Consider the following 23173-nt stretch of genomic DNA (forward strand, 5'->3'; position numbering starts at 1 on the left):
TGTATGTATGTATGTGTGTGTGGATCTCGAAGTCGTATCTAGATCGTAGATAAGGAATTGTGCCGTTACCTAGTCCCTAGTGAGATCCCGAGCAATCGTCATAGGACAAAGTCGTTAGAATTGCCACATGGATTATACTGTGGGAGCAGGCTCGTACGATCGAATTAGGTTGTTGTACGAGATGACATGGTTTCTCTCCTAGCTGGAGAAAACCATATTGGCGAGGAGGGGAAGTGTATAAGAATCATGGAGGTTGATGCCTCAGGGTCAGATCCTCCTCGTGGAGGAGGTGTTGCTCTATTTATTGGTATAAGTCAAGGTCAATTAGTTTTGGCCTTGGGACAACTCAGTTAATGCACATCTAGCCAAGGGATAGGCGAGGCCTCCATGTAGCGCTATCAAGCAGCAGCTATGTGTAATGCCCATATTTCTAGACTAAGCATAAGCATAATGACGTAATAGTTAGGGTCAACTATTGTAACCTACCTTGAAGTAATAAAGAGGAATTACTTGAATATTATGTGATTTCATGTGCATTATACTTATTTATTAGATATAATAAATTAAGAATTAAAATAAGAGTCAAAAATAAAATAATAGATAAACCCAATATCTATGAAGAAAGTTGTAGTGGTCGAGACATGGATTCTGGATATATAAAGAACGCCCAAATCCGAGTTATAACGGAGAAATTATGCCTTGTCGAAGTTTCGCGACAAAACCGGCACAACGATGTGTAATGTAAAAAGTGAGTTTACGATGAAGTACATTTTAGCATTAGCAATCTAAACGAAATTTATAGTATACGTTAAACGGAGAGCGTGCATAAAAAGAACGCCCAAATTTGACATCGTATAAGGAAGTTATGATTTTTCTAAGATTTTGCATAACAATATGCAGCTCGGAATTCGAATATTAGATCAACCAATTTTTAGCCGACACAACGTAAACACGAATCGAAGATCTCGTTAATAGGAGCTCAATGATAAAAAAAGGCAGACGAAAACGGACATCGGATGACAAAGTTATGAATTTTTAACAGACTTTACATGTCTCGGCGTGTTAAAAATATAATTTAAAAATAAATTCAAAATTAGCCGACGGAGTCTAAACGAAAGTTGTAGATTATGTCTCCACCTATGCGTGGATATAAATAACGTCGAAAACAGAGCTTGTATGCGAAAGTTACGAATTTTAGAAGACGAAAGTGGCTGTTGGGGTCCCTCCCCCGCGCGTACATAGCCTGTACGCCTCGTGGTCTCGCAATGCATGGCTTCGGATGTCACACCCCAAAACCTATGAACGGCGAAAACATTCTAGGGCGGAGGACGTCATGTACAGTATCACAACAATGAATAGTAGTAAACAAGCAACAACATCATCCATTGCATTAATAGTATAATTTTAATACAAGTGTGTTCTGTCAAATTATCTAGACACCAAAATATAAATCAAAATAAAAGATGAGTCTTGAATGAGCTCCACCTTCTCTACACCATGCATTTGTACCTGTCTACTGGTGACCTGAGGATACAAGTTATTTTGGAAGAGAGTATCAGCTTTAAAGCTGGTGAGATCATAAGTATTTTAGTGTCTGAAATTGTAAGAATGTATTGGTAAGAATGTATTTGTAAGAATGTGAAGTATAAGTATGTAAAAGTTCTGAACGTCCTAGAAAACCTTATGTTTCCTACTAAAAGTATCATTCTACCAAGGCATCTAGTATCTGACTGTGTCTCTTGTAAGAGTGTGTATTTTCCCAAATCTGACTATCATTAACTAAAAATATAGTTCCTACATTTCCGTGCTTCGTGTGGATATTCACGAAGTGAATGTAATGGAAAAATGAAATAGTACTGTAGTGTTATAATAAGTGACTACTGCTGTACTAACTACCTTAAACCAAATGTAATTTAAAGTACCATGTGATCGGCCTGTATCCTGCTACCGACTCAATAGTAAAACGACGATGTAAGACGCCGTAAGAATGACATTTAGCACCCGTAGACTTGCAAGTCCCACTGTAGCGAGCAGCAAGGAGTAGGATAGTCAATCTAGTATAGATCTATATTCAAACTCATACGCTCCCTAATTAAGGAGATTATGGATACAAAAACGGTCATGGCAGGTAGTGCCATGCCCCGTTTAGTGGCTCGCATAACTGTATGTAATGTATATGTATGCTAGCTGTATTGCATGTTCTCCTTCTGTCTAGCCTGTATGTTCTCTCTGTATAGTATTATAATGTATGGTATGTACTAGCTGTATTGTGTGTTCTCTCTATCTAGCATGTATTGGAATGTACTGTGTGTACTAGCTGTATTGTGTGCTCTCTCTCTATCTAGCATGTATTGAAATGTATTGTGTGTACTAGCTGTATTGTGTGTTCTCTCTCTATCTAGCATGTATTGACTCATGAATGAACTGACTCATTTTATGATTCATTGTTCTAGTAATAGTATTAGTAACTTCCTAAACTACGCCTATCGTAGTTTACTAGTAATATAACTTGTACTTATTAACATGAAAGTATACCCTTGCTACCCAAGGGTATTGAACTGACCGATAGAACTTTTATGTCTATACATGTATACATAATATATAACTAATATTTAGACGACCTTCGGACAAATAACCGATGCCCTAAAGCCACATCCTAACGAGGAAAAGGAGATAAAGCGAGCTAGCCTTCCTAAGTCCTTTAAACATTACTTATATAACTATACATATATAGGCATGCAATTGACAATATAAAAGTATAAAAGAAGTTTTGTAAAACCTTACGAAAGCTTAACAACTAAGAAAAAGTGACTTGATGTCAGTTTGTAAAACGGTTTGAAAGTAGCTTGTTGGATAATAACAGTTTTAAGTATAAGAAAAACCTTTGTTTGAAACACAATTGTAACCGGGTTTGAAAAGAAACATTCAGTATGTAAGACAATTTAATAAAGAGTTTTAAATGAGTAAAAATGGTTTGGAAAGCCATTTGAAGTAATCTGTTTGGTAAAACAACTAAACGTGTAGTAAATCCATTTGTATGCTAGATATTAATCACATGTGATTGATATGATAACTAGCATGATTCAACTTGTATCCCCCCCATAAAAGTATTTAATAACAATTCAAAGGTTAATTAAAGGGGTATGAACTCACCTGTAGTGAGTGGTTTGGATGAAAGTGCCGGATAAGATGCTAAGTGCCAAGTGGAGACTTGAGCACACACGCGAATCCTATTTAACATATATTGATACATATATGAATATAATTAGTGTTTAAAACAACTAATTATTGAATTAGGACCACCTTAGGGACTAGTAAACACTTATATTGAAGTGTTATAACCATATATGGTTGTATGAAGGGGTATATGGCTATACAAGGGAGTGTATGGTCAAAATACACACTATATGTGTGTGTGCGACCAGGGTGTGCGGCCGTACTTGGTGTGTGTGGTCGTACACATAGTGTTCTTGGTGTTTTTGGCTAAAGATGTTACCTTTTATGAAGATCAACAAGGAGATTTGGATGATACTTGAGAGGATTTCGGGTCCTAGCTTTGAAGAAGTGTAAGAAGTGTTCAAAGTGACCAAGTGGAGTATATATAGGAGGGAGTGTGCGGATGGATGGGTGTGCGGTTGGCTGTGTGCGACTGGCTGGCCGCACACTTGTGTGTGCGGCCGCACACACCTAGTTTGGTATGTTTGGCCCATTTTTGCGATGCTACACACATTCTAACCCATCCTACGACTCATATCTTGATTATACTAAGACTTAAGCACTCATAATGACCCAAGACTTCATTATAAAATAGCAAAACGAGGTTAACTTTGATAAAAATGAAGGATGTAAGCTAGAAATTTCGGGTTGTCACACCGGAGCTTCCACGTCACCTCACCCGAAGCTCGCCACCTATCCATTCTTATGCGGAGCATCGCCTCGTATGTGTAGCGTAGTGAGTACACGCAACATACTCTGAGGAGTACGCCCAGCGTAACCGAAGTTCCAGTTCCTATAAATACCATGTGAGGGTCTCCATTCTTTTCCACACCAAATCAATTTATCTCTCTCTCTCTCTATCTCTCTCTCTCTATCGAACTTCTCTCTAAGCCGTCCCAACCTATATTACCTTCTAAGTGCTAGAGGAAAGCCCCCGGAGCGCCTGAAGGCTCCGAGAAAAGGAGTTTTTTGGATTGGAAAGTTCTGCCCCCGCAGAGCCCGGTTCCTAGCAAACCACCAGGTAAGTGAGTTATGCTTACCTTACTTTAAATATAGCTTATGTTTAAATTTAGTATCGTTATTATGAACTTGTAAACAATGTATATTATAAAATATAATATAAACGGGTGTTAATATAATATCTTTTAACTACACGCGGTACGGGGAATCTGGTTTGAAGGGCCGCATAGGGTTGTTGGATTTCAGAAGTGCTATAATGCCAAAATGGTCCTTACCTCCGGTGTTTCATGTTTGGCTCCTGTCTGTACATAGTGGTTGAAAATTGTTATTTAACATTTATAAAATAATAATGCTCGTAAATAGTCGCGATAAACATTAGACTAAAATCTAGTGGTAATAATAGTAGGTTTCGTCAAAGGAAAGTATATTGTTAAGAAGCGAAGCGTTGTCCAAGTTGGAATCACCACTTTAACAAGTGAGTGCATAGTCTCTTTCATCTTACACATAGATATGAAGTATTTAATATGAATTGCGTGTTATGTGTGCATATTATCTGTGTTCTTGATATCTATGATGGATGAACGATTTATACATGTTTTAAATGATTTAAACTGTATATATGTAACATCCCAAAATTCAAGGCTAAAATTTCATTTTTTAATAAGTTATTATAAAACCAACGGTATAAGATAACATCCATAATATCATGTCATGTCAAAACCAAAGTAGAAGTAGTCAAAACATAATATCATAAAACAATATCAGACTGTAATCCCAAAGATCTCATGTACGGAAAACCATAGTGTGATGCGCTGCGATCAAGCCGACTCCTTTCCTTTGAAAATGAAGTACCTGAAACCAAAACTGAAAACCGTAAGCACAAAGCTTAGTGAGTTCCCCCATCATACCACATACCGCATAAACACATAATGCCTAGCATATCTGGGTGCTGGCCTCCCCTTTGGTATCTTTCAACCGGTATCTGCCTAGCAGATCTGGGTGCTGGCCTCCCCTTCGGTCTCTTTCAACCGGATAACTGCCTAGCAGATCTGGGTGCTGGCCTCCCCTTCGGTCTCTTTCAACCGGATAACTGCCTAGCATATCTGGGTGCTGGCCTCCCCTTCGGTCTCTTTCAACCGGATAACTGCCTAGCATATCTGGGTGCTGGCATCCCCTTCGGTATCTTTCAACCGGTAACCGGGGACTATTTCACCCCTACCACTACAACATAATAACATAGCATAACATACATGAATATAGTGTCAGGCATATCTGGGTGCCCGACCTACCTCTTCGGTATCTTTCAACCGGTATCCGGGGACTATTTCAACCCCTAGTACTACCACATAATATCATATCACATGTATCATAATCTGTCTAGCACATAAACATAACAGGTAGTAGCAAACATAGACAATTATCACAAAGACAATCATCTAACAACAACTCCTACTGGTGGGCCGGAATTGTGGCCGTAGACCCACCCCTACCGGAAGGTAACTCACCTCACATTGCTGAAGTCCCGTAGACACAATCCCACACTTGTTGAAATCCCGCAGACTCAACCGCAGCTATTGGATGACAGATTCCCGAATTGTCAACACCAAAACAACACCCGATTAATAATTGGGTCCCAACACATAACCATAATACATACTTGGATAATTACTTCATTACCCCAGGCTTGGCTTATATAAGCCCAAGGCCCAATCCATAGGCCTAAAGCCAACTAGGAAATCAAAGCCCAGCACATGGCCCAATTTTCGAAATTGAGCCCAGGCCTATACATGGTCTTATTCTAAGGCCCAACATTATACAATCATTAAGGCCTAACTATGGCCCATCTATGGCCCAATTTTCCAAATTGGGCCCAACCCCTTACGTGGGACTTACCCTAGGCCCATTAAATTATTTTAGTCCACATAATTATTCTTGGATGGCCCATTAATAATCCAATCATCAAGGCCCAATAGAAAGGTCCAACAATAAACCCAAGTGAAGTTAGGGTTTCACAGAAAATGCCGATTAGGGTTAAGTTTCCTACTTAAGTCATTAAGGACTTAATCCACTAAGGACTTAATCCATTAAGTCCAAGATGCATAGATTAATTTCTTCCAATGATTATTATTTAATATCTTTAGTTATTAAGTAATTCCCATACGTCCCGATTAATTCCCCAAATTAGGCTTTTATTGGCATAAGGGTTTTCCAATCCAAATACTAGGCCCTTTATCACTTTGTTGGGCTTGCAGGTCAATTGGGGCTTTATTGGGCCTATTAGGCCCACTAGAATATCATTAAGTCCATTAGGGTTTGCATTGAGTCAATTTGAGTCCATTAGACCCATTAGGGTTTTCACTAAGCCCATTAGGCTTCATTGGGCCCATTAGGGTTTCTAGCACCCCAAACGAATCAATCACAACGAGGCAAAGCACACCGCCACCCGACACGGCGACCGGTGGCGGCAGCCACCACCCTAAGGTGGTGGTTTTCAATTTCTTTTATTCCATTTTTGGTTACAATTTACAACGCCAATCTGATTAACACACTCAAACACACTAATCTAATTAAACACACACACACACACAGCTACCTAATGGTGGCCGACGGTGGCGCATGGCGGCAGCCACCAGCTCACGATGGTGGTGGTGGTTGTTCTTAATTTTCCGGCCAACAAAACCAGTCACGACACACACACACCCGCACTTCAGACTTCACTATACACTCCAACCACCCATCTGGTGGCTCACGACGGAGACAACAACGAATTTGGGATGGCAGCCACCACATCACGGTGGTGGCGGTGATTTATTTGGTTCCCAGTCAAATAGCCACACCCCCGAAATAACACAAACCACTCGGACTTGAAGCAACAGCGCACTCGCACCCACGTGAGGCACGGACATGGCAGTGTTTGAAGCGATAAGCGATAACCGGAGCAACATGAGAGTTGCACAGGCGGCGGCGGGTCGAGGCTAGAGCATAGCACATGAGGAGAGGAAGCAGCAGTGGCCATTAGTGGCAGAAGGTGGCAGTGGGACCGCCGTTGAAGTGGTAGCGGCGATGCTCGACGGTACTGCGTCATTTCAGCGACATGAGTTGTAACGGCAGTAGTGGGGAGAAGCGGCAGAACTATCGGCGGTGGTTGAGACTTCGATGACAGGAGGGGTAGTTGTGGTCTTTGCTGGCCGGAGCATGGAAGTAGATGGGTGGTGCGGCGGCTGGAAGAGGGAGGCATAAGGGTGGCAGTTGTGAGAGTGTTTAGGGTTAGGGTTTCATATTCTATATATACGAAAGGGTGACGGGTTCACACCCGGTGATGCATCTTCCCCATAATTACAACTCCGGTCCCTCTTCCCCCTTTCCTTTCAATATTAGGCCATAATTTACAAAGCACCCCCCCCCCAACACCCAAAATCCTTTCACAATCAGTCCATAAGTTACCATTTGAACCCCACCATCTAAACCCCTTTATAAATTAGGTCCAAATGATCAAACTTCAGCCATGTTAACATTTTTAGTCCCTCCCCTTCTCATTCTTTTCGACTTAAGTGCCAATAATTACCACGGAGCCCCTGACTTCATAAATATTTATAATCTGAGTCCGAAACTTACACTTTTGACCCCTGACTTCTAAAATTGATAACTAACTCCTCGAACCCAACACCCTGCATATATAATTATTTATTTTAGGCTACCATTTGTTCATTAATTAATTTATTTAACTAATAAATAAACGGGTGTTACAATATATGTATTTTATATCTACGTATATGCTGGGTAGAACATGGGTAGATGAAATACTCGATGTGTGATCAAATAAAATGATGAGAGGCCTCGATGTTTACGATGATCCAGTCATATAGAGGAGTATAGATGACAACCACAGACTATTCTAGACAGTCCAGTGGAAGGTTGGCAGGCTCACAACCTGTAGGTGTTTTTGAACTACGTGTTCACCAGGTGTACTCCATCCCCCTCATGGTTGCCTTATTTGACATAAATTGTTGAGGAATCCCCTGAGCAGTGTTGTCCATCCCGATAAAAATCCTTAGGCTGGGTCCCTTGAATTAGATGCTTTAGGGACGTAAAATGAGGATAACGGGAACGGGTAATCGGGTTGAATGAATTGATGAAATTAATAAACTTAATTATTGTGGGTTGAAAACCCTATGTGCTCACCATGCTCCCAAGCTTGACCCACTCGGTTTCTTGTATATAGGTAGTGGCATGAGAGCACACGAGTGATGGTCTGATGAGAGATCAATGGATTATAGGCCACTAGAATAAATAGATGTTGTAAGGCATATGTTGTTTCTGTTTATGCTTTTGATCTGTATTTACAATGACATCCCGAGGTTTTTAATATAATGAAAATACATTTCTTCGAAAATGCTTTGATAAATTCCTTATCATATTTTTTGGGAACAAATTATGCAACTCATTTCTTGAAAAGTATACTCTGATTTTCAAATAAAGCATAAAAAATTTGTCTTTTCTGGCCGTGAAATTGGGGATGTCACAGTTGGTATCATAGCATTATTTTAAGCGAACTAGGAATTTGTAGGATTTCTAGACTTAAACTTATAATTCTAAGCGATGATTGTGAGATGAGTGTCTACTATATTTTAGACATGAGCACTAGCTTATTTTAGGGAAAGATGCCTAAAATATTTTTATGTGCTAAATGATTTATATTATAGCTATAAAGATGTCTTATATGCTATTATTTGATCGGATCTATGGTCTGTTGCCGACCAGATCTGGAAACTTTATGTGTTCATATTTCTAAATGTTCAACTACGATATTAGAACTAGCATACAACGTTTCAGAGTGACAAAGAAGACTTAAACATCTATCGTAAATAAAGATCTAAATCCTTCTACTTTGGTGTATAGATCGACATGGCGAGAACCCAAAGTGGATTCGGAAACGCAAACGGAAATAGGAATCAGCAGCCTCAACCCCAAGGGACTGAGCATGCACTAGAAGTAGTAGCTACACCTGAGCCAATCACGATGGCAAGAGTACAAACAATGATTCGGGCTATGATTGCCGAATAGAGGGAAAAATGAGGCAAATGTTGTTAAATAATAGGGATGAACCTACGATGCATGTTGAACAGCCAAAACTAAATAATAGACAGTCAGAAGAAGGAAATTACAGTAGAGTCGTTGGTTAAGCTGAACCACCAGTGGTTAGGAGGAATGACCAAGAGGAAGGAATCGAGAGGAACGAATGCAAGTATAAGGACTTCACAACTTGTAAGTCATAGACATTCACTGGGAAGGAGGATCCAATCGGAGTAATGGATTGGATCTCAGAAATGGAGTTAGCCTTCATAACATGTGGTTACAAGGGTAAGCTACAAACCACATATGCAATGCGTCAGTTCAAAGGTGGCATTGTTCGTTGGTGGAACACTCTGGGAAAAACCATAAGCCCCAATGATTCACTACAACTGTCTTGGGCAAAGTTCTTGGTACACTTTAAACGCAAGTTCTGCTCAGCTCAAAACCTGTTAGAGCTAGAGAACCAATTCCTGAAATTCAAGAAGGGCATCAAGTCCATTTATGAATACACCAATGCCTTCACAGACAAGATGGAGTTTTCTTTGCACATCGTCCCTGAAGAGATGACGAAAATCGATAAGTATGCAAAGGGACTTCCATGGGAGTGCGATGTGCCAGTACGCCAAACACCCACTCTTGAGGCAACTATCTGGGTTGCCAAGTCTGTTAAGGAGATGATCAAGGGAAGAGCCACCAGTAAGCTTAAAGTTTGCAAAAATAGGAAGTTTGAAGGATCTTCAAGGTCCAACAAGAAGAGAAAATTCTCGAAGTCTGGTTCGAAGAAATTTAGAGGAGGAGTTGAAGCTAAGTGGTGCAGGAAGTGTAAAAAGAAACACTTCGAGAAATGTAGCAAGGAGGTGACTTGCTACACGTGTGGAAAGACTAAGCATTACGTTAACGAGTATACATCCAACAAGAGGGTGTGTTATGGATGTAACGAGGAAGGGCACATGTAACGTCCATAAAATTCAAGCCAAAAATTAAAACTTTTTAAAACATTTCAAAACCAATAAGTATTACAATTGCATTTCCAAAATGGTTTAATATCAGAGTTTCCCACAACGTTCGTCATACGTGATTAAATCCTCGAGTTTGTATTAATTACCACGGACGTAAGTCGCATGCGAACACACCATGCCCAAGTATTGAGGTTGGTGTTTGTGTCATTGACGAATGGGTGGTGAATTACAGCCCCAACTAAGCTTAGGTACTAAACCTCATGAAAATAAGTTGTTTTACTATATAAAGATTGCGATTAGGGGATTCACGATTAACACTTGAAGATGTAGATTCATGATGTACACAATAGTTTTGATAAGGAAGCAAGACCATTGATTATCTTCGACCATCGTGACCATGGAAAACAATAATGCTCACTAGGGGTGAAGTAATAAACGATAATGGAAGAATGAAAACAAGGATGGTAAAATGATAATGGAGGGAAGAAATGTTATTGGGGATGATATATTTACCAAATGAAAACCAAATCGAGTTTAATTACTAAGTTAAAACGAAATGTTTAAAGGTTTAGTACCTAAGCTTAGCTAGAGCTGTAATGTATATTCCCTAACCCCATATATATATATATATATATATATATATATATATATATATATATATATATATATAGGGAGCAGTTCAATACAGAACCATAATTATTGGTTCTTCAAGGAACCAAATCTTTTTTTCAATTTCTAGAGCTTATTCTTTATCGAAAAAAAAATCTAAAAATATCTAAATTAATATATAAACATTGTGAATGTGAAAAATACTTTTCAGATTCACCTTGTGAATCCGGATTGACGTTGTGAATTTTCAAAAATTCACATTGTGAATTTGACGTAAAAAAGTTCGAATTTTATATCATTGGAAAAAGGATAAAAAGTTATAAATTTCTCCATTTTTAGTTTTTTTTGATAAAAAATAAGTTCTAAAAGTTGAAAAAAAGATTGGTTCCTTGGTTAATTATGGTTCTCTATTGAACCTCACCCTATATATATATATATATATATATATATATATATATATATATATATATATATACACACACACACACACACAACAATGGACAAAACGAGACGAATGGTGGTGGGTTTAATGACCGTATTGAATGTTTCAAAATAATCCACTCCTTATTCTTAGTTGTATCCTTGTGCTACTATCCGTGCCTTGTAGTGAACAATTTTACTATCTGAATGTCGTTTGATACGAAAGATCCATTTGCAACCTACAATATTAACATTAGGTGGACAAATAATAAGAGACCATGTATTATTTCGCATCAGTGCATCATATTCAAGTTGCATTGCTTTTTGCCAACAACCATGCTTATTTGCTTGTTTAAAGGTATGTGGCTCAATGGAGGTATTAGATATAACTGATGTCGAGAAGGCCTTGGGTTTCAGAGAGTTTGTACGAGCCCGAGTGGTCATTAGATGATCACTTTGGGTAGCAGGTCTGTAATGGGCAGCTAGGGCCTAATTGCGTTTGGCACGAGAATTGGATGTGGATGCTTGATAGTTTGGATTTGATGAAGGGATTGTAGAGGAAGGAGTAGAAGGACTAACAGGTGGTGTGTCCTGTTGAACAATTTGAGATGGGACAGAGTTTTGTATTATGAGACTGGAGGAAGAAGAGTTGGAATGGGTTAAAGGAACCATGGTTGCTTGTTGGAGAAGATCAGAAGTGACAAAATGGTAGGGGATGAGGATGAGAGAGAGAGAGAGAGAGAGAGAGAGAGAGAGAGAGAGATTGGGTGGGCATTGTTGCATATGGGAAAACATCTTCATTGAAGATGATTTGTCGGGCAATGTAAAGGTGTGAAGTTGGAACATCAAGGAACATGTATCTTTTGTGAGAGGAACTGTAGCCTATGAAGACACAAGGCAATGATCTAAAATCAATTTTGTGGCTGTTGTACGGTCGTAGAATGGGATAACACAAATACCCGAAAGTTTTGAGAAAAGCATAATCAGGAACTTTGGAATACATTTTCTGATATGTGGATAAGAAATCAAGGACAGGAGTTATGGTCCTATTATGAAGATAAGTAGCTATCTTGAAAGCATGCTCCCAAAAGATGTGTGGGAGAGATGGCTAAGCTAATAAAGTCCGCCCATTTTCAATTATGACATGATTTCTACGTTCAACCACACCATTCTATTCTTATGTATAAGGACAAGATATACGGTGAGCAATACCATGAGAGTTAAGATATTTGGAAACATTGCGATACTCACCACCCCAATCTGTTTGAAGACTTTTGATATCAATATTGAAATGAGTTTGTATCATTTTTCTAAATTGAACAAATGTATTAAAGACTTGTGATTTATGAGATAGAAAATAAATCCAAATGAATTTCGTGCAATCTTCCACAAACAAAACAAAATACCGATTTCCATTGATAGAGAAAAGGGGAGAAGGACCCCAAACATCTGAGTACAAAAGTTCAAAAGGTTTTCTAGCGGCAACATGAGAATTATTTAAAGGTAAGCGGTGGCTCTTTCCTAATTGACAAGAATCACAAAATGAGGGAAATTGAGTTGAGGATGTAGGAAGCTGGAACAAAGAGACTAGACGTCGTAGAAGAGGAGAGTGAGGGTGAGCATGGTGCTTATTCCATGCATGGAGGGTGGTTCAGATGCCTGTGAGAGCCATGGTTGCTCCTATTTTATTTGTTTTATTTGTAGACACAGGAATATGATAGATACCAAGATCAACGTCCCCTCAGAGGATTGTTTTTTCCCTTCAAGGACTTGACATTGTAGTGAGTATGCCAAAATTCCAAATAAACATTATTATCAGAGGTGAGTTTAGAAACACTTAAAAGGCGTTTAGTGATTTGTGGAACAATAAGCATAAAAGGTAGCTTAAGAGAATGCAACTTAGATGAAGCAGTATGTGAAATAGCAAGAGTTTTACCATTTTAAACTTGTAGTTGGTTTGCGCCTTGATAATCTTTTGCAAGGTTCATCTTCTGAAAGTTAGGAGTGACATGATCAGTCGCCCCTGTGTCAAAGTACCAAGATGGATCAATAGACACAGTGGAGGGACTTTATTGATGAGTAAGATGTGCTTGGCGAGGTTGGTCCCGTGGATTTGGTCGGCAAGAGGGATAATTCACCTGATTGGAGCATTGCCAGCAGTCCATTGCTTCATGCCCTGGTTTGGATCATAATTGACATTGAGGACGTCTCTTGCGAGAATTATTCGAGTGAGACCCAGATGAGGAATTTGTGGACCCATTATGTTGAGAGTTAGAGCGAGAAGATGTGTGATTTGTGTTGAGAGCCAACGAAACGGAAGAAGTAGGTGCTGGTGATGGATTAATCTGAGATTAACGTAGGTGGTCATACTCTAAACGGGCTTTTTCTTGAAAAAAAATACACAGGAGATCATCAACGGTAGTTTGGTCATCTTTAACCGTATAGGCAATAATAAAGGTCCCATAGGAAGAGTCCATCTCACCAAGGATATAACCTATTAGGTCTTCAGAAGAGACAGGATACAAGCTTTCTGCTAAGGCATCGACGATGAAACGCTTCTTCTCCACATAATCGATAAAGGAGAGTGATCCTTTGGTGATAGTCTGAAGGTCAGTCTTCATAAACATTCAATGAGCTCGTGTCTGGCCTTGAAACGTCTTTTCAATTGATGTCTAGGCCTCATGAGAAGAAGAGTAATGAGCAACAGTGGTAAGGGATGTTTCAGACAGAGTCGAACGACGCCACAAAAGAACAAATCGATCCTTCTTCTTCCGAATAGTGTAGTCGAGATCTGGTGTTGTGGTGGCCTTCAGTGGGTGAGACCATAATTGTCTGTGATGGTGGATTTGGGGCTTGGGAAAAATCATCTAGCTCAAACGTTTCAAGAGTTGAGATGATAGTTGATTGCCAAAGAGGGTAGTTGTCACGTGTGAGTTTGATGCAGATGGAGGGGAATTGAAAGTTGAGATTGGAATTGTTAGCAAGGCCGAGAAGAATATGATTGACGGCCATGGTTGAACGACAAGAGAAAAAATAATTAAAGAAAAATGTAAGTGGCTCTTGATACCATGTAAATAATGACAACAATGTAATGTTTCTCTATTGTGTTATATGTAAATACAACTTATACAAAGACTGGAATTTATACAAAGTTTACAACTAGAAACCCAAAATATACGGTTGTACACCAGGTTTACAATTTATCTAAGAAATAGTCTTCTAAACATGTGCATTTTCTGACCACGTGATGTTACCGTTATTTAGTACTTATCTTAAAGCTTTCATCATTATTGTTTTCTTTATATAAGTAACCTAGATACTTCCATTTATCCTACGCTTCTTGATTATGCCTTTCTTGAGTAGCGCACAATTGCATCTATCCCTATATCTTTAATCTTCGTCGTACGTCTTATTTTTGTTGCTTGTCAAATAGTTAAGGTTTCTTCTCCCCTTAACCGTATGTGTGGTTAGTAGTAGAAACGTCGATTGAATATTCCATAAAAATATAATTCTACCCTAATGAGTTAATGCTTCAATTAGTTAATGTTTCTCAATTAGTTAATTCTTCAATTAATTATTAGTAGAATCGTTATTGCTTCTATTAGTTAATGCCACTGTGTTGAAAACCGGACCAGACCGGCCAGTTGAACCGGGAACCGGCCAGGTTACCAGTTTTTTAAACCCAAAAAACAACTAGTTTTGTTAAAACCCGGATTAAACCAAACTGGTTGAACTTGAAATAAAACCGGTTTATTGATCAAAATTTTGGTTTTCTAATATATAGCTCAATGGAGCAAGCCAACTTATAAGAGCCAACCGATTGGAATGAGATTTTTCCTTATTCTTCCAAACAATGATAAGACTCCATATTCCTTTTAACTCTTTCTCCCTATGGATGTGAAATGCCTCAAAATGCTTCCATATTCTTCAAATATGCTTCCAACTCCTTTATATTTTTACTTAATATACCTCTTAATATATATCATATATATTTAAATCACACACACATTACATGTATTTAACATACATATATAAATCACTCATATTCTTTATATATATATATATATATATATATATATATATATATATATATATATATATATATATATATATATATATATATATATATATATGGTTTTTTCGGTTTTTAGGACCGTTCCAACCGGTCGAACCAGTTGAACGATCCACCCACTAAGACGGCCTGTTCGATGTTCGTTCCGGTTTTCAAAAGCTTGGTCAATGCTTCTCAAATACTTATCTATTTTTTTTTTGTTTCTCAAATAGTCGATGATTCATCTACTTAATGTTTCCATAGGTTCATTCTTTTGATTTCCTGAATTTTTAGTTAACTATATAATTGATAATTTATGGAAATTGGAAAATCCCTTTGAATCTCATATATGAATTTTAAATAAATTCTTAATTTTTCTTGTTAACGTTGAGTTAATTTTGTTAAATGTAATTTTTATTTTTATTTTGACAAAAGGATAATATTGTCGTTTTAATGTTTTATTTGTTATGTTCTAGTCTCTAACAACTTTTTCTGTTTTGCTCCAGTCCTACCAATCGTTATATAAATAAATTGTTGTCATAATCTGTCTAATAAATCCAGTTCTGTTTCATCGCGTAAACGTTTCATTAGAGTAGTATCTTTAACGTAAATTTAATATGATAGAATATCAATCAAATATGATTGAAAAAATATTGTATATATATAAGGAAAAAACTTAATTAAACAAAAGCGTTAATGTAGACATTTCTAAGTTTATATATATATATATATATATATATATATATATATATATATATATATATATATATATATATATATATATATATATATATATATATATATATATATATATATAAAGGTTGTAAAAATCGCTCGACGGTAACTCGGCGGGGATTAGTCGGCGATTAATCGGGGACCCTAAATTATTAATAAAGTAATTTAAAAAATTAATATTTCCTAAAAAATTAAGTATATGAAAATTTTAAATTTTAAAATATTTAGTATAATATTTTAAAATTTGAAAGTTTAAAAATTTAAAATTTTAAAATTTTAGTGTAATATTTGAAAATTATTTTGAATTTTTTTAATACTTTCCGTCTATGACCGCCGAGGACCGCAAAGGTTGCCAATGACCGCCAAACCCAAGTTTGACCGATTTTAACAAATTTCCACCAAGAACCCTAATCTTAATCGGTTCGAGGCTGTTAAATGATTAATCGCCGATTAATCGGTCGCTATGGCCGATTTCTGCAACACTGACATATATATATATATATATATATATATATATATATATATATATATATATATATATATATATATATATATATATATATATATATATATATATATATATATATAGGTGAGATCGGTTGACAGCTCATATTTACCCGAGAACCTGAGAACTAAAAGTGTTCATTAAGGGTATGATCATCATTTTACCAATCTCATTTAATGTTTTTTTTTTTCTTTTTTTTTTTATTATTAGAAATATTAATAGAAATGTTTAAATATTTACATAATAAATCAAATTTTCGGATTTTTTTAAAAATAGTATTTTTCGATTTTTTTTTTTAAAATTGTATTTTTTGGTTTTTTATTAAAACTATAGTTTTTTTAATTTTTTTATAGAAAACATGAATTTTTGAAAAAAAAAATTGAAAAAAATACCTTTAAAAAAAACTGCAATTTTTTTAAAGCATTTAAAAATCAACAAACAATTACAAAAAAAGTGTATACATTTCAAAAAAATACTATAATTTTTTACCCAACAAATCAACATTTTAGGTACATATATGAATATTTTTTCAAACGCATACATGCATATTTCATATGCTATAATATTTGTAAGGAAATTATAAGAAAACTCATTTTATTTACTAATCTATAAACATAATAGAATAAATATTTTATTCGATACAAAATAAAATATTTATAACAAAAAAATGCTACAAAATTTCAAAGCGTTTTCATGTCTTCGTGTCAATAATTTCATATTTTCTTCAAATTTTTCATTTTTCACCTCTTTAATAATCACCACAATTTCTTTCAAATCTACAAGAATAAAAAAAGTTGATTGATACGGAAACACTCACAAAAATACATATGTGATTTATATGTGATTAACATATGAATCACATACAATTCACATATGAATCACATGCGATTCATATATGAATCACATTTACATATGACATCATATGTGAATTACATGTGATTTTCATATGAATCACAATCATATGTGATTCGTATGTGAATCACATGTGATTTACACGTGAATCTCATGTGATTTACATGTGAATCAAATATGATTAATATGTGAATCACATGTGATTCATATGTGAATCATATTTGATTCACATGTGAATAACATGTGATTTACATGTGAATCACATGTGATTTACATGTGAGTCAAATGTGATTAATAATCACATGTGATTCATATGTGAATCATATGTGATTTACATGTAAATCACATGTGATTTACATGTGAACCACATGTATAAATCTTTCTTAGGCATTTGATCAAACAACTAGTGTGCAAATATTTGTTCTTCGAAATGAACATAAATTAGAAGAAAAAATAGTTTATAGTTTATATCTATTGAAAGCAATTTATTTCATGTGAAATGAATCCAAAATCGAATAAGAAACTGAGAGCTAACCAAATCAAACTATTTCGTTCTGTTGTGATAACCTAAAATTGGAGAGTGATGTGAATGAAGATGGACGGATGATTTAACTGGATTAGAGACGGAGATGGAGACCGAGGCTCAAATCGTTCCCAATTTTTCTTTGACTTCAATCAAAGAAAACTTCCCGTCGTGTGGTGGAGAAGTGATTTCAAAATTTAATGACTAAAAATATTAACTAACTGATTTTGACGCTTTATCTGACAGAGAGCATGTGATGTTTGTCCACCGGATAGTCACTAGATACACTTTATTAGATACGGATGCTTCAAAATCAAAATTATTTTCCCACCTCCTGCCTCTTCGGTCTCAGTATCCAACAAATACACAAGGCCCAAACCTGAGAATAGACAGAGCAATTATGTTGCGTCAACGATAACGATAATTTGCTATCTTCACTCGATTTCAGAAAGGTGAATCGGAGTTCCAACTTCAACATTTCATGGCGACAAGTGAGGCAGGATATCCAGTAGCCAGTGAATCAACGACGACAATGAAGGATAGATCGCAGATACATCATATTTATGAGTGAAAAAATGAAGCATGGATCGATTAGAGTCAAAGGAGCGGAGTGAAAGTTCAAGATCAGATTAACCAGATCTAGCGAATCATTCTTCAATTTACAAAAATCAAGTTCTGGTGATCGGCATATATCATTGTTTCTTCTGGTAAAAAAGAGCGACATATTCATAATCGGCTATGGATGTTGACGAAGTAGCAAGTTGCGATGGCCATGAAGATGTGTGTGTGTGTGTGTGAGAGAGAGAGAGAGAGCGAGCGAGACGTGAGGAATAATGAGAGATGATAGTTTCTTAAATTATTTTTTAATAGTTAGGGAATAATAATTGTTAATACCTAATATACCCCTAAGATTACTTTTAAAAAGCCTATGATACCATTGAAATTGATGATAATTACAAAAATGTCATCTTTGATCTAAGCTATTACAAGTGTTCAACCCTTATTGGCCGATGAGTTTTTTTCCACCCGCTAAGTTTTTCGGCCTTCACTGTTTTTTTTTTCTTTGAAAAAAAATCTGAAAAAACCAAATTTCTTAAAATTTAGTTCTCTACAAAATAGCACAATCATGAAAATTTGAAAAAAAAACATTTTTTTATTTTTTATATTTATACAAAAACCTAGAAAAAAAATTCTCCAAAAATTACAAAATTTTAAGGAATACTTCTACTCAATATTCTAATGACTTTGTAAAAACAATTTTTAAAAAATAAGGTGTTTTAGATACAAAACTTGATTTTAAAAAGATTAAAAGTTTTTTAAAAAATGTTGAACATAATATGATCCAAATAGAGATGATTCAAAATATTTATGATTCAAAAATATTATTATTCAATATTTTTATGATCCTTAACTTGTTAAGATCTAAAAATATTTTGATTCAAATATTTAATGATCCTTAATTATTATAATTTTTTATTATTCAAAATTGAAAGATTCAAAAATTATAAATATCCAAATTTTGTACTGAACAAAAACATTTTTTAATCCAATATATTATGATCTAAATTAAAATGATCCAAATTAATATAATCAAAAAATGTATGATGCATTATATCGTTATGATTCAAAATTCTACGATTCAAAATGTTATTATCCAAAAATAATATGATTAAAAAATTATGAATGAAAAATATTATAATCCTTAATATTTTTCTTATTTAAAATTGTATAATTGTTAAACATTCAAAAAATCAAACCGATATTTAGTTTAAGAATTCAAAAAAGATAATAAAAAAAAAACACAAATACCCTACTATCTTTGATTATGTAGTAAAGATGTTAAAAAAAAACAAAAAATAAATAGAAAAAAAAATAAAACAAATTTTAAAACAAGAAAAATAAAAAAAAAGAACGTAAAAAATATAAAAACACATCTATTTAAGAATTTTTTTTGATTGTTTTTAACGAAAAATAAAAAAACGAAAAAAAACAAAATAAATGAAAAAGAAAAGTAAAATCCGCTTAAATGACGTTCTGTGGACGTTCGTTGCGCATGATTAATCTCTCGAGTCCATATTATGTTCCATGCATGTGTGTCGTGTGCGAACGTGTCGCGACCAAGTAAATGAGATTGACGTTTGTGCCCTTGAGAAAATGATTGGTGGAGAATAGTCATCATGGTTCCTACCAATTTTTGAGTTTCTATCGGACTCGAACCCTATAAACCTAAACTTTGAACTAATTTTTTTTTATTTGGAGAACGGAAAAGCTTTTAATTTAAATAAAAAATGATACACTTAGTTTTTTTTAGAGTTTTTAGGTGCTTTCATATTTTATTTTTATTTTCTTTACATATTTATAAATTACAAATATTTTTTATCCGTACACTTGTACACAAGTAAATTCCAACCTCCAGTTAATTTTGTCAAACGAACGTATATTTAGTAAGTATAGAGTTTTGCACTAGATTTGTATAACTTGACAAGTTACTCACCGTTTATGTTTGTACAGATAAGATTGGCAAGAGTTTGCTAGTGAAATCCTACCTAGGATCAGTTGCATTTAACAACATCACTCGACTCGTTTTTGGGAAACAGTTTGTGAATTCTGAGGGCATGATAGATGAGCAAGGGAAAGAGTTTAAATCTATTGTGGACAATGGGATAAAGCTTGGTGGATCTTTAGCCATGCAAGAACACATTCCATGGCTCCGGTGTTTCTTCCCACTTGAAGAAGAAGCCTTTGCCAAACATGGAGAACGTCGTGATCGGTTGACCCGAGCAATTATGGAAGAGTACATTGCCGCTCGTATGAAAAGCGGAGGAACCAAGCAACATTTTGTTGATATTTTGCTCACACTTCAAAAGCAGTATGACTTGAGTGACGACACTATCATCGACTTACTTTGGGTATTCTTCACTCCTCTTCCATTTGTTTTGTATGAAGCATAGGATCAAAAATTATAGAGAGACTAGTCCAGATAAGCTTTCTAAGACTATTGATGAGGATTAGAATGACATTCATGCCTTTTGAACAGGTAATAGATTGGAATCAAGTCTGTATCATACCTTATTTCACATTTTTGTATATGAAAAAATTTACAATTTTTGTTCGCTACATCCGTTCGGGTTTGATTCTTTATTCCAATGATACATAGGGTTAGACATGTCTATTATACACACATGAGGCAATAGAAATCAAAACAATACAATTGGGTATTGTATTGGTTATGTGTTAGAATAGGGATTAGAACAGACACAAAAAAGAAAAAAAAATTACAATCTTTTTCCTATAAGTAATGTGGAACCAAGTGGGGCAGCGACTTGCTCTCAATCTATCCTCCCAGTAAAATACATAAATGCCCTTCTCATCCCTATAATTGAATATATCTCTAAAAAGCTTATTAACTCCTAGTATCCCATTTTACAACCACAAAACCTTAGAAACAAGTTTACAGGTTGTTCGAACATGCACCTAAATATGAATTTATAATAATTAGTTTTGAGGGCATTCGTAGAGCCACATGATTATGATTTTCTATATAATTATATAAAATTAATCAAATATGATTATGATTATTCAACTCGTGGAAATATTTATTTTTATAACTATTTTCAACGTCTTTGATTCATGAACAGGACATGATCACGGCGGGAATGGACACAGCGACAAGCTCAGTTGAATGGGCAATGGCCGAGATAATCAAGAATCCAACGGTCCAACAAAAAGTTCAACAAGAATTAGACTCCATAATCGGCTACGAACGTGTGCTCACAGAACCCGACTTCTCAAACCTCCCATACCTCCAAAATGTAGCCAAAGAAGCTTTGCGATTGCACCCCCCAACCCCACTCATGCTCCCTCACAAAGCTAACACAAATGTCAAAGTTGGCGGTTACGACATCCCAAAAGGGTCAAACGTACACATAAATGTGTGGGCCGTGGCCCGTGACCCTACCACATGGAAAAACCCGTTGGAATTTAGACCAGAACGGTTTCTTGAAGAGGATGTCGACATGAAAGGACATGATTATAGATTATTGCCATTTGGTGCGGGAAGGAGGGCATGTCCGGGTGCCCAATTAGGGCTTAATTTGATGACCTCTATGTTAGGCCACCTTTTACATCATTTCTCATGGGCTCCAGCTAATGGCTTGAGCCTTGGAGAAATTGATATGTCTGAAAACCCTGGGATAGTGACATACATGAGGACCCCGCTTGAAGCTGTTGCCACACCTAGGTTACCTGTTTGTATTCTATAAACATGTGGTTGTTGATATGTAACGTGGTTTGTGTTTGAAAGGTATTGTGATGGTTAAATTTAAGTTTGTAGAGCTTTTGTATGTATATTGAGGTTGAGTGATTGGAAGAAAGAGGTGTTATATGCTCCTTTCTTGATGTCATGGTAAAGGAAAACATAAGGGAACATATAATAATTGACTAAATTTAATTTTTTTACAAACATTATTTTTATGTTAGTATGAGGAAGGTATTTTTCTTCTTTAACTCATATTCTTTAAAATTCACATAGGACACGAAATCAAGAATAGTTGGGTACAATAGTGAAACCTATAAACTTTGTAAGATATATGATATACCAATCATAAAACAACAATTTATTGAGGAATTCCACCGAACCCATTGTAAGCAATATAGAAATAAAACGTTATCTACAAAATATCAAATTAGCAATTAAGAGTTATATTCAGATAAGTTTGAATAGAATAACCGATTGTTAAAGTACCTGGTTGCAACAAAATAGTAGCAAGTTTATTCATAGGAAATTGACTTAGGAGGGTAAGTATCTTTTTGTTTTGTTCACATTTAGTCAACTTTTGTTTTATACACGATTACGATTGACCAATGAACTTGTTAAAAATGTTTAAATGTTACCATTGTAGCCGACTATCTTAAGTTACAACTTACTTGGTGTGTACATAGCATCTACGAACGGGAAAACGAGTTAGGAGGGTAGTTGTTAATTTGTTTTGTTCACTTTGATGAAACTTTTTTTGTACACAATTAGACGTCAAACTTTTTAGAAGTGTTCAAATAATATCATTTGTAACTAATACACAGTCTTGACAATTAAGTAACTTTGTAATACATCTTCTAAAATTTGATGCTACTGTAACACTTGTTTCCCATAATGGATCAGTGGATGGCATTAGGGAGTAAAAAAACATTGTTTTTGAGGAGAACCATGTGCCACGATGTGGCACATAGGGTGTCCCGGCGTGGAATGCAAGATGCTAAATGTGCTTTTTGGG

General features: G+C 35.6%; 1 pseudogene across 1 annotated transcript in view; it reads left to right on the top strand.

Annotated features, from left to right (window-relative positions):
• LOC145053169 (cytochrome P450 98A2-like) overlaps positions 1-22387 on the top strand; it is a 25864-nt pseudogene extending 3477 nt beyond the window's left edge. The window contains exons 2-3 of the transcript XR_013684371.1: positions 20415-20812; positions 21542-22387. The product of XR_013684371.1 is annotated as a cytochrome P450 98A2-like (transcript). The remainder of the gene's footprint in view (positions 1-20414; positions 20813-21541) is intronic.
• Positions 22388-23173: the final 786 nt, after the last annotated feature.

Source organism: Lactuca serriola, chromosome 5 (assembly GCF_051521515.1).
Source record: "Lactuca serriola cultivar US96UC23 chromosome 5, Lser_US96UC23_V15, whole genome shotgun sequence".
Taxonomy (NCBI): Eukaryota; Viridiplantae; Streptophyta; class Magnoliopsida; order Asterales; family Asteraceae; genus Lactuca; species Lactuca serriola.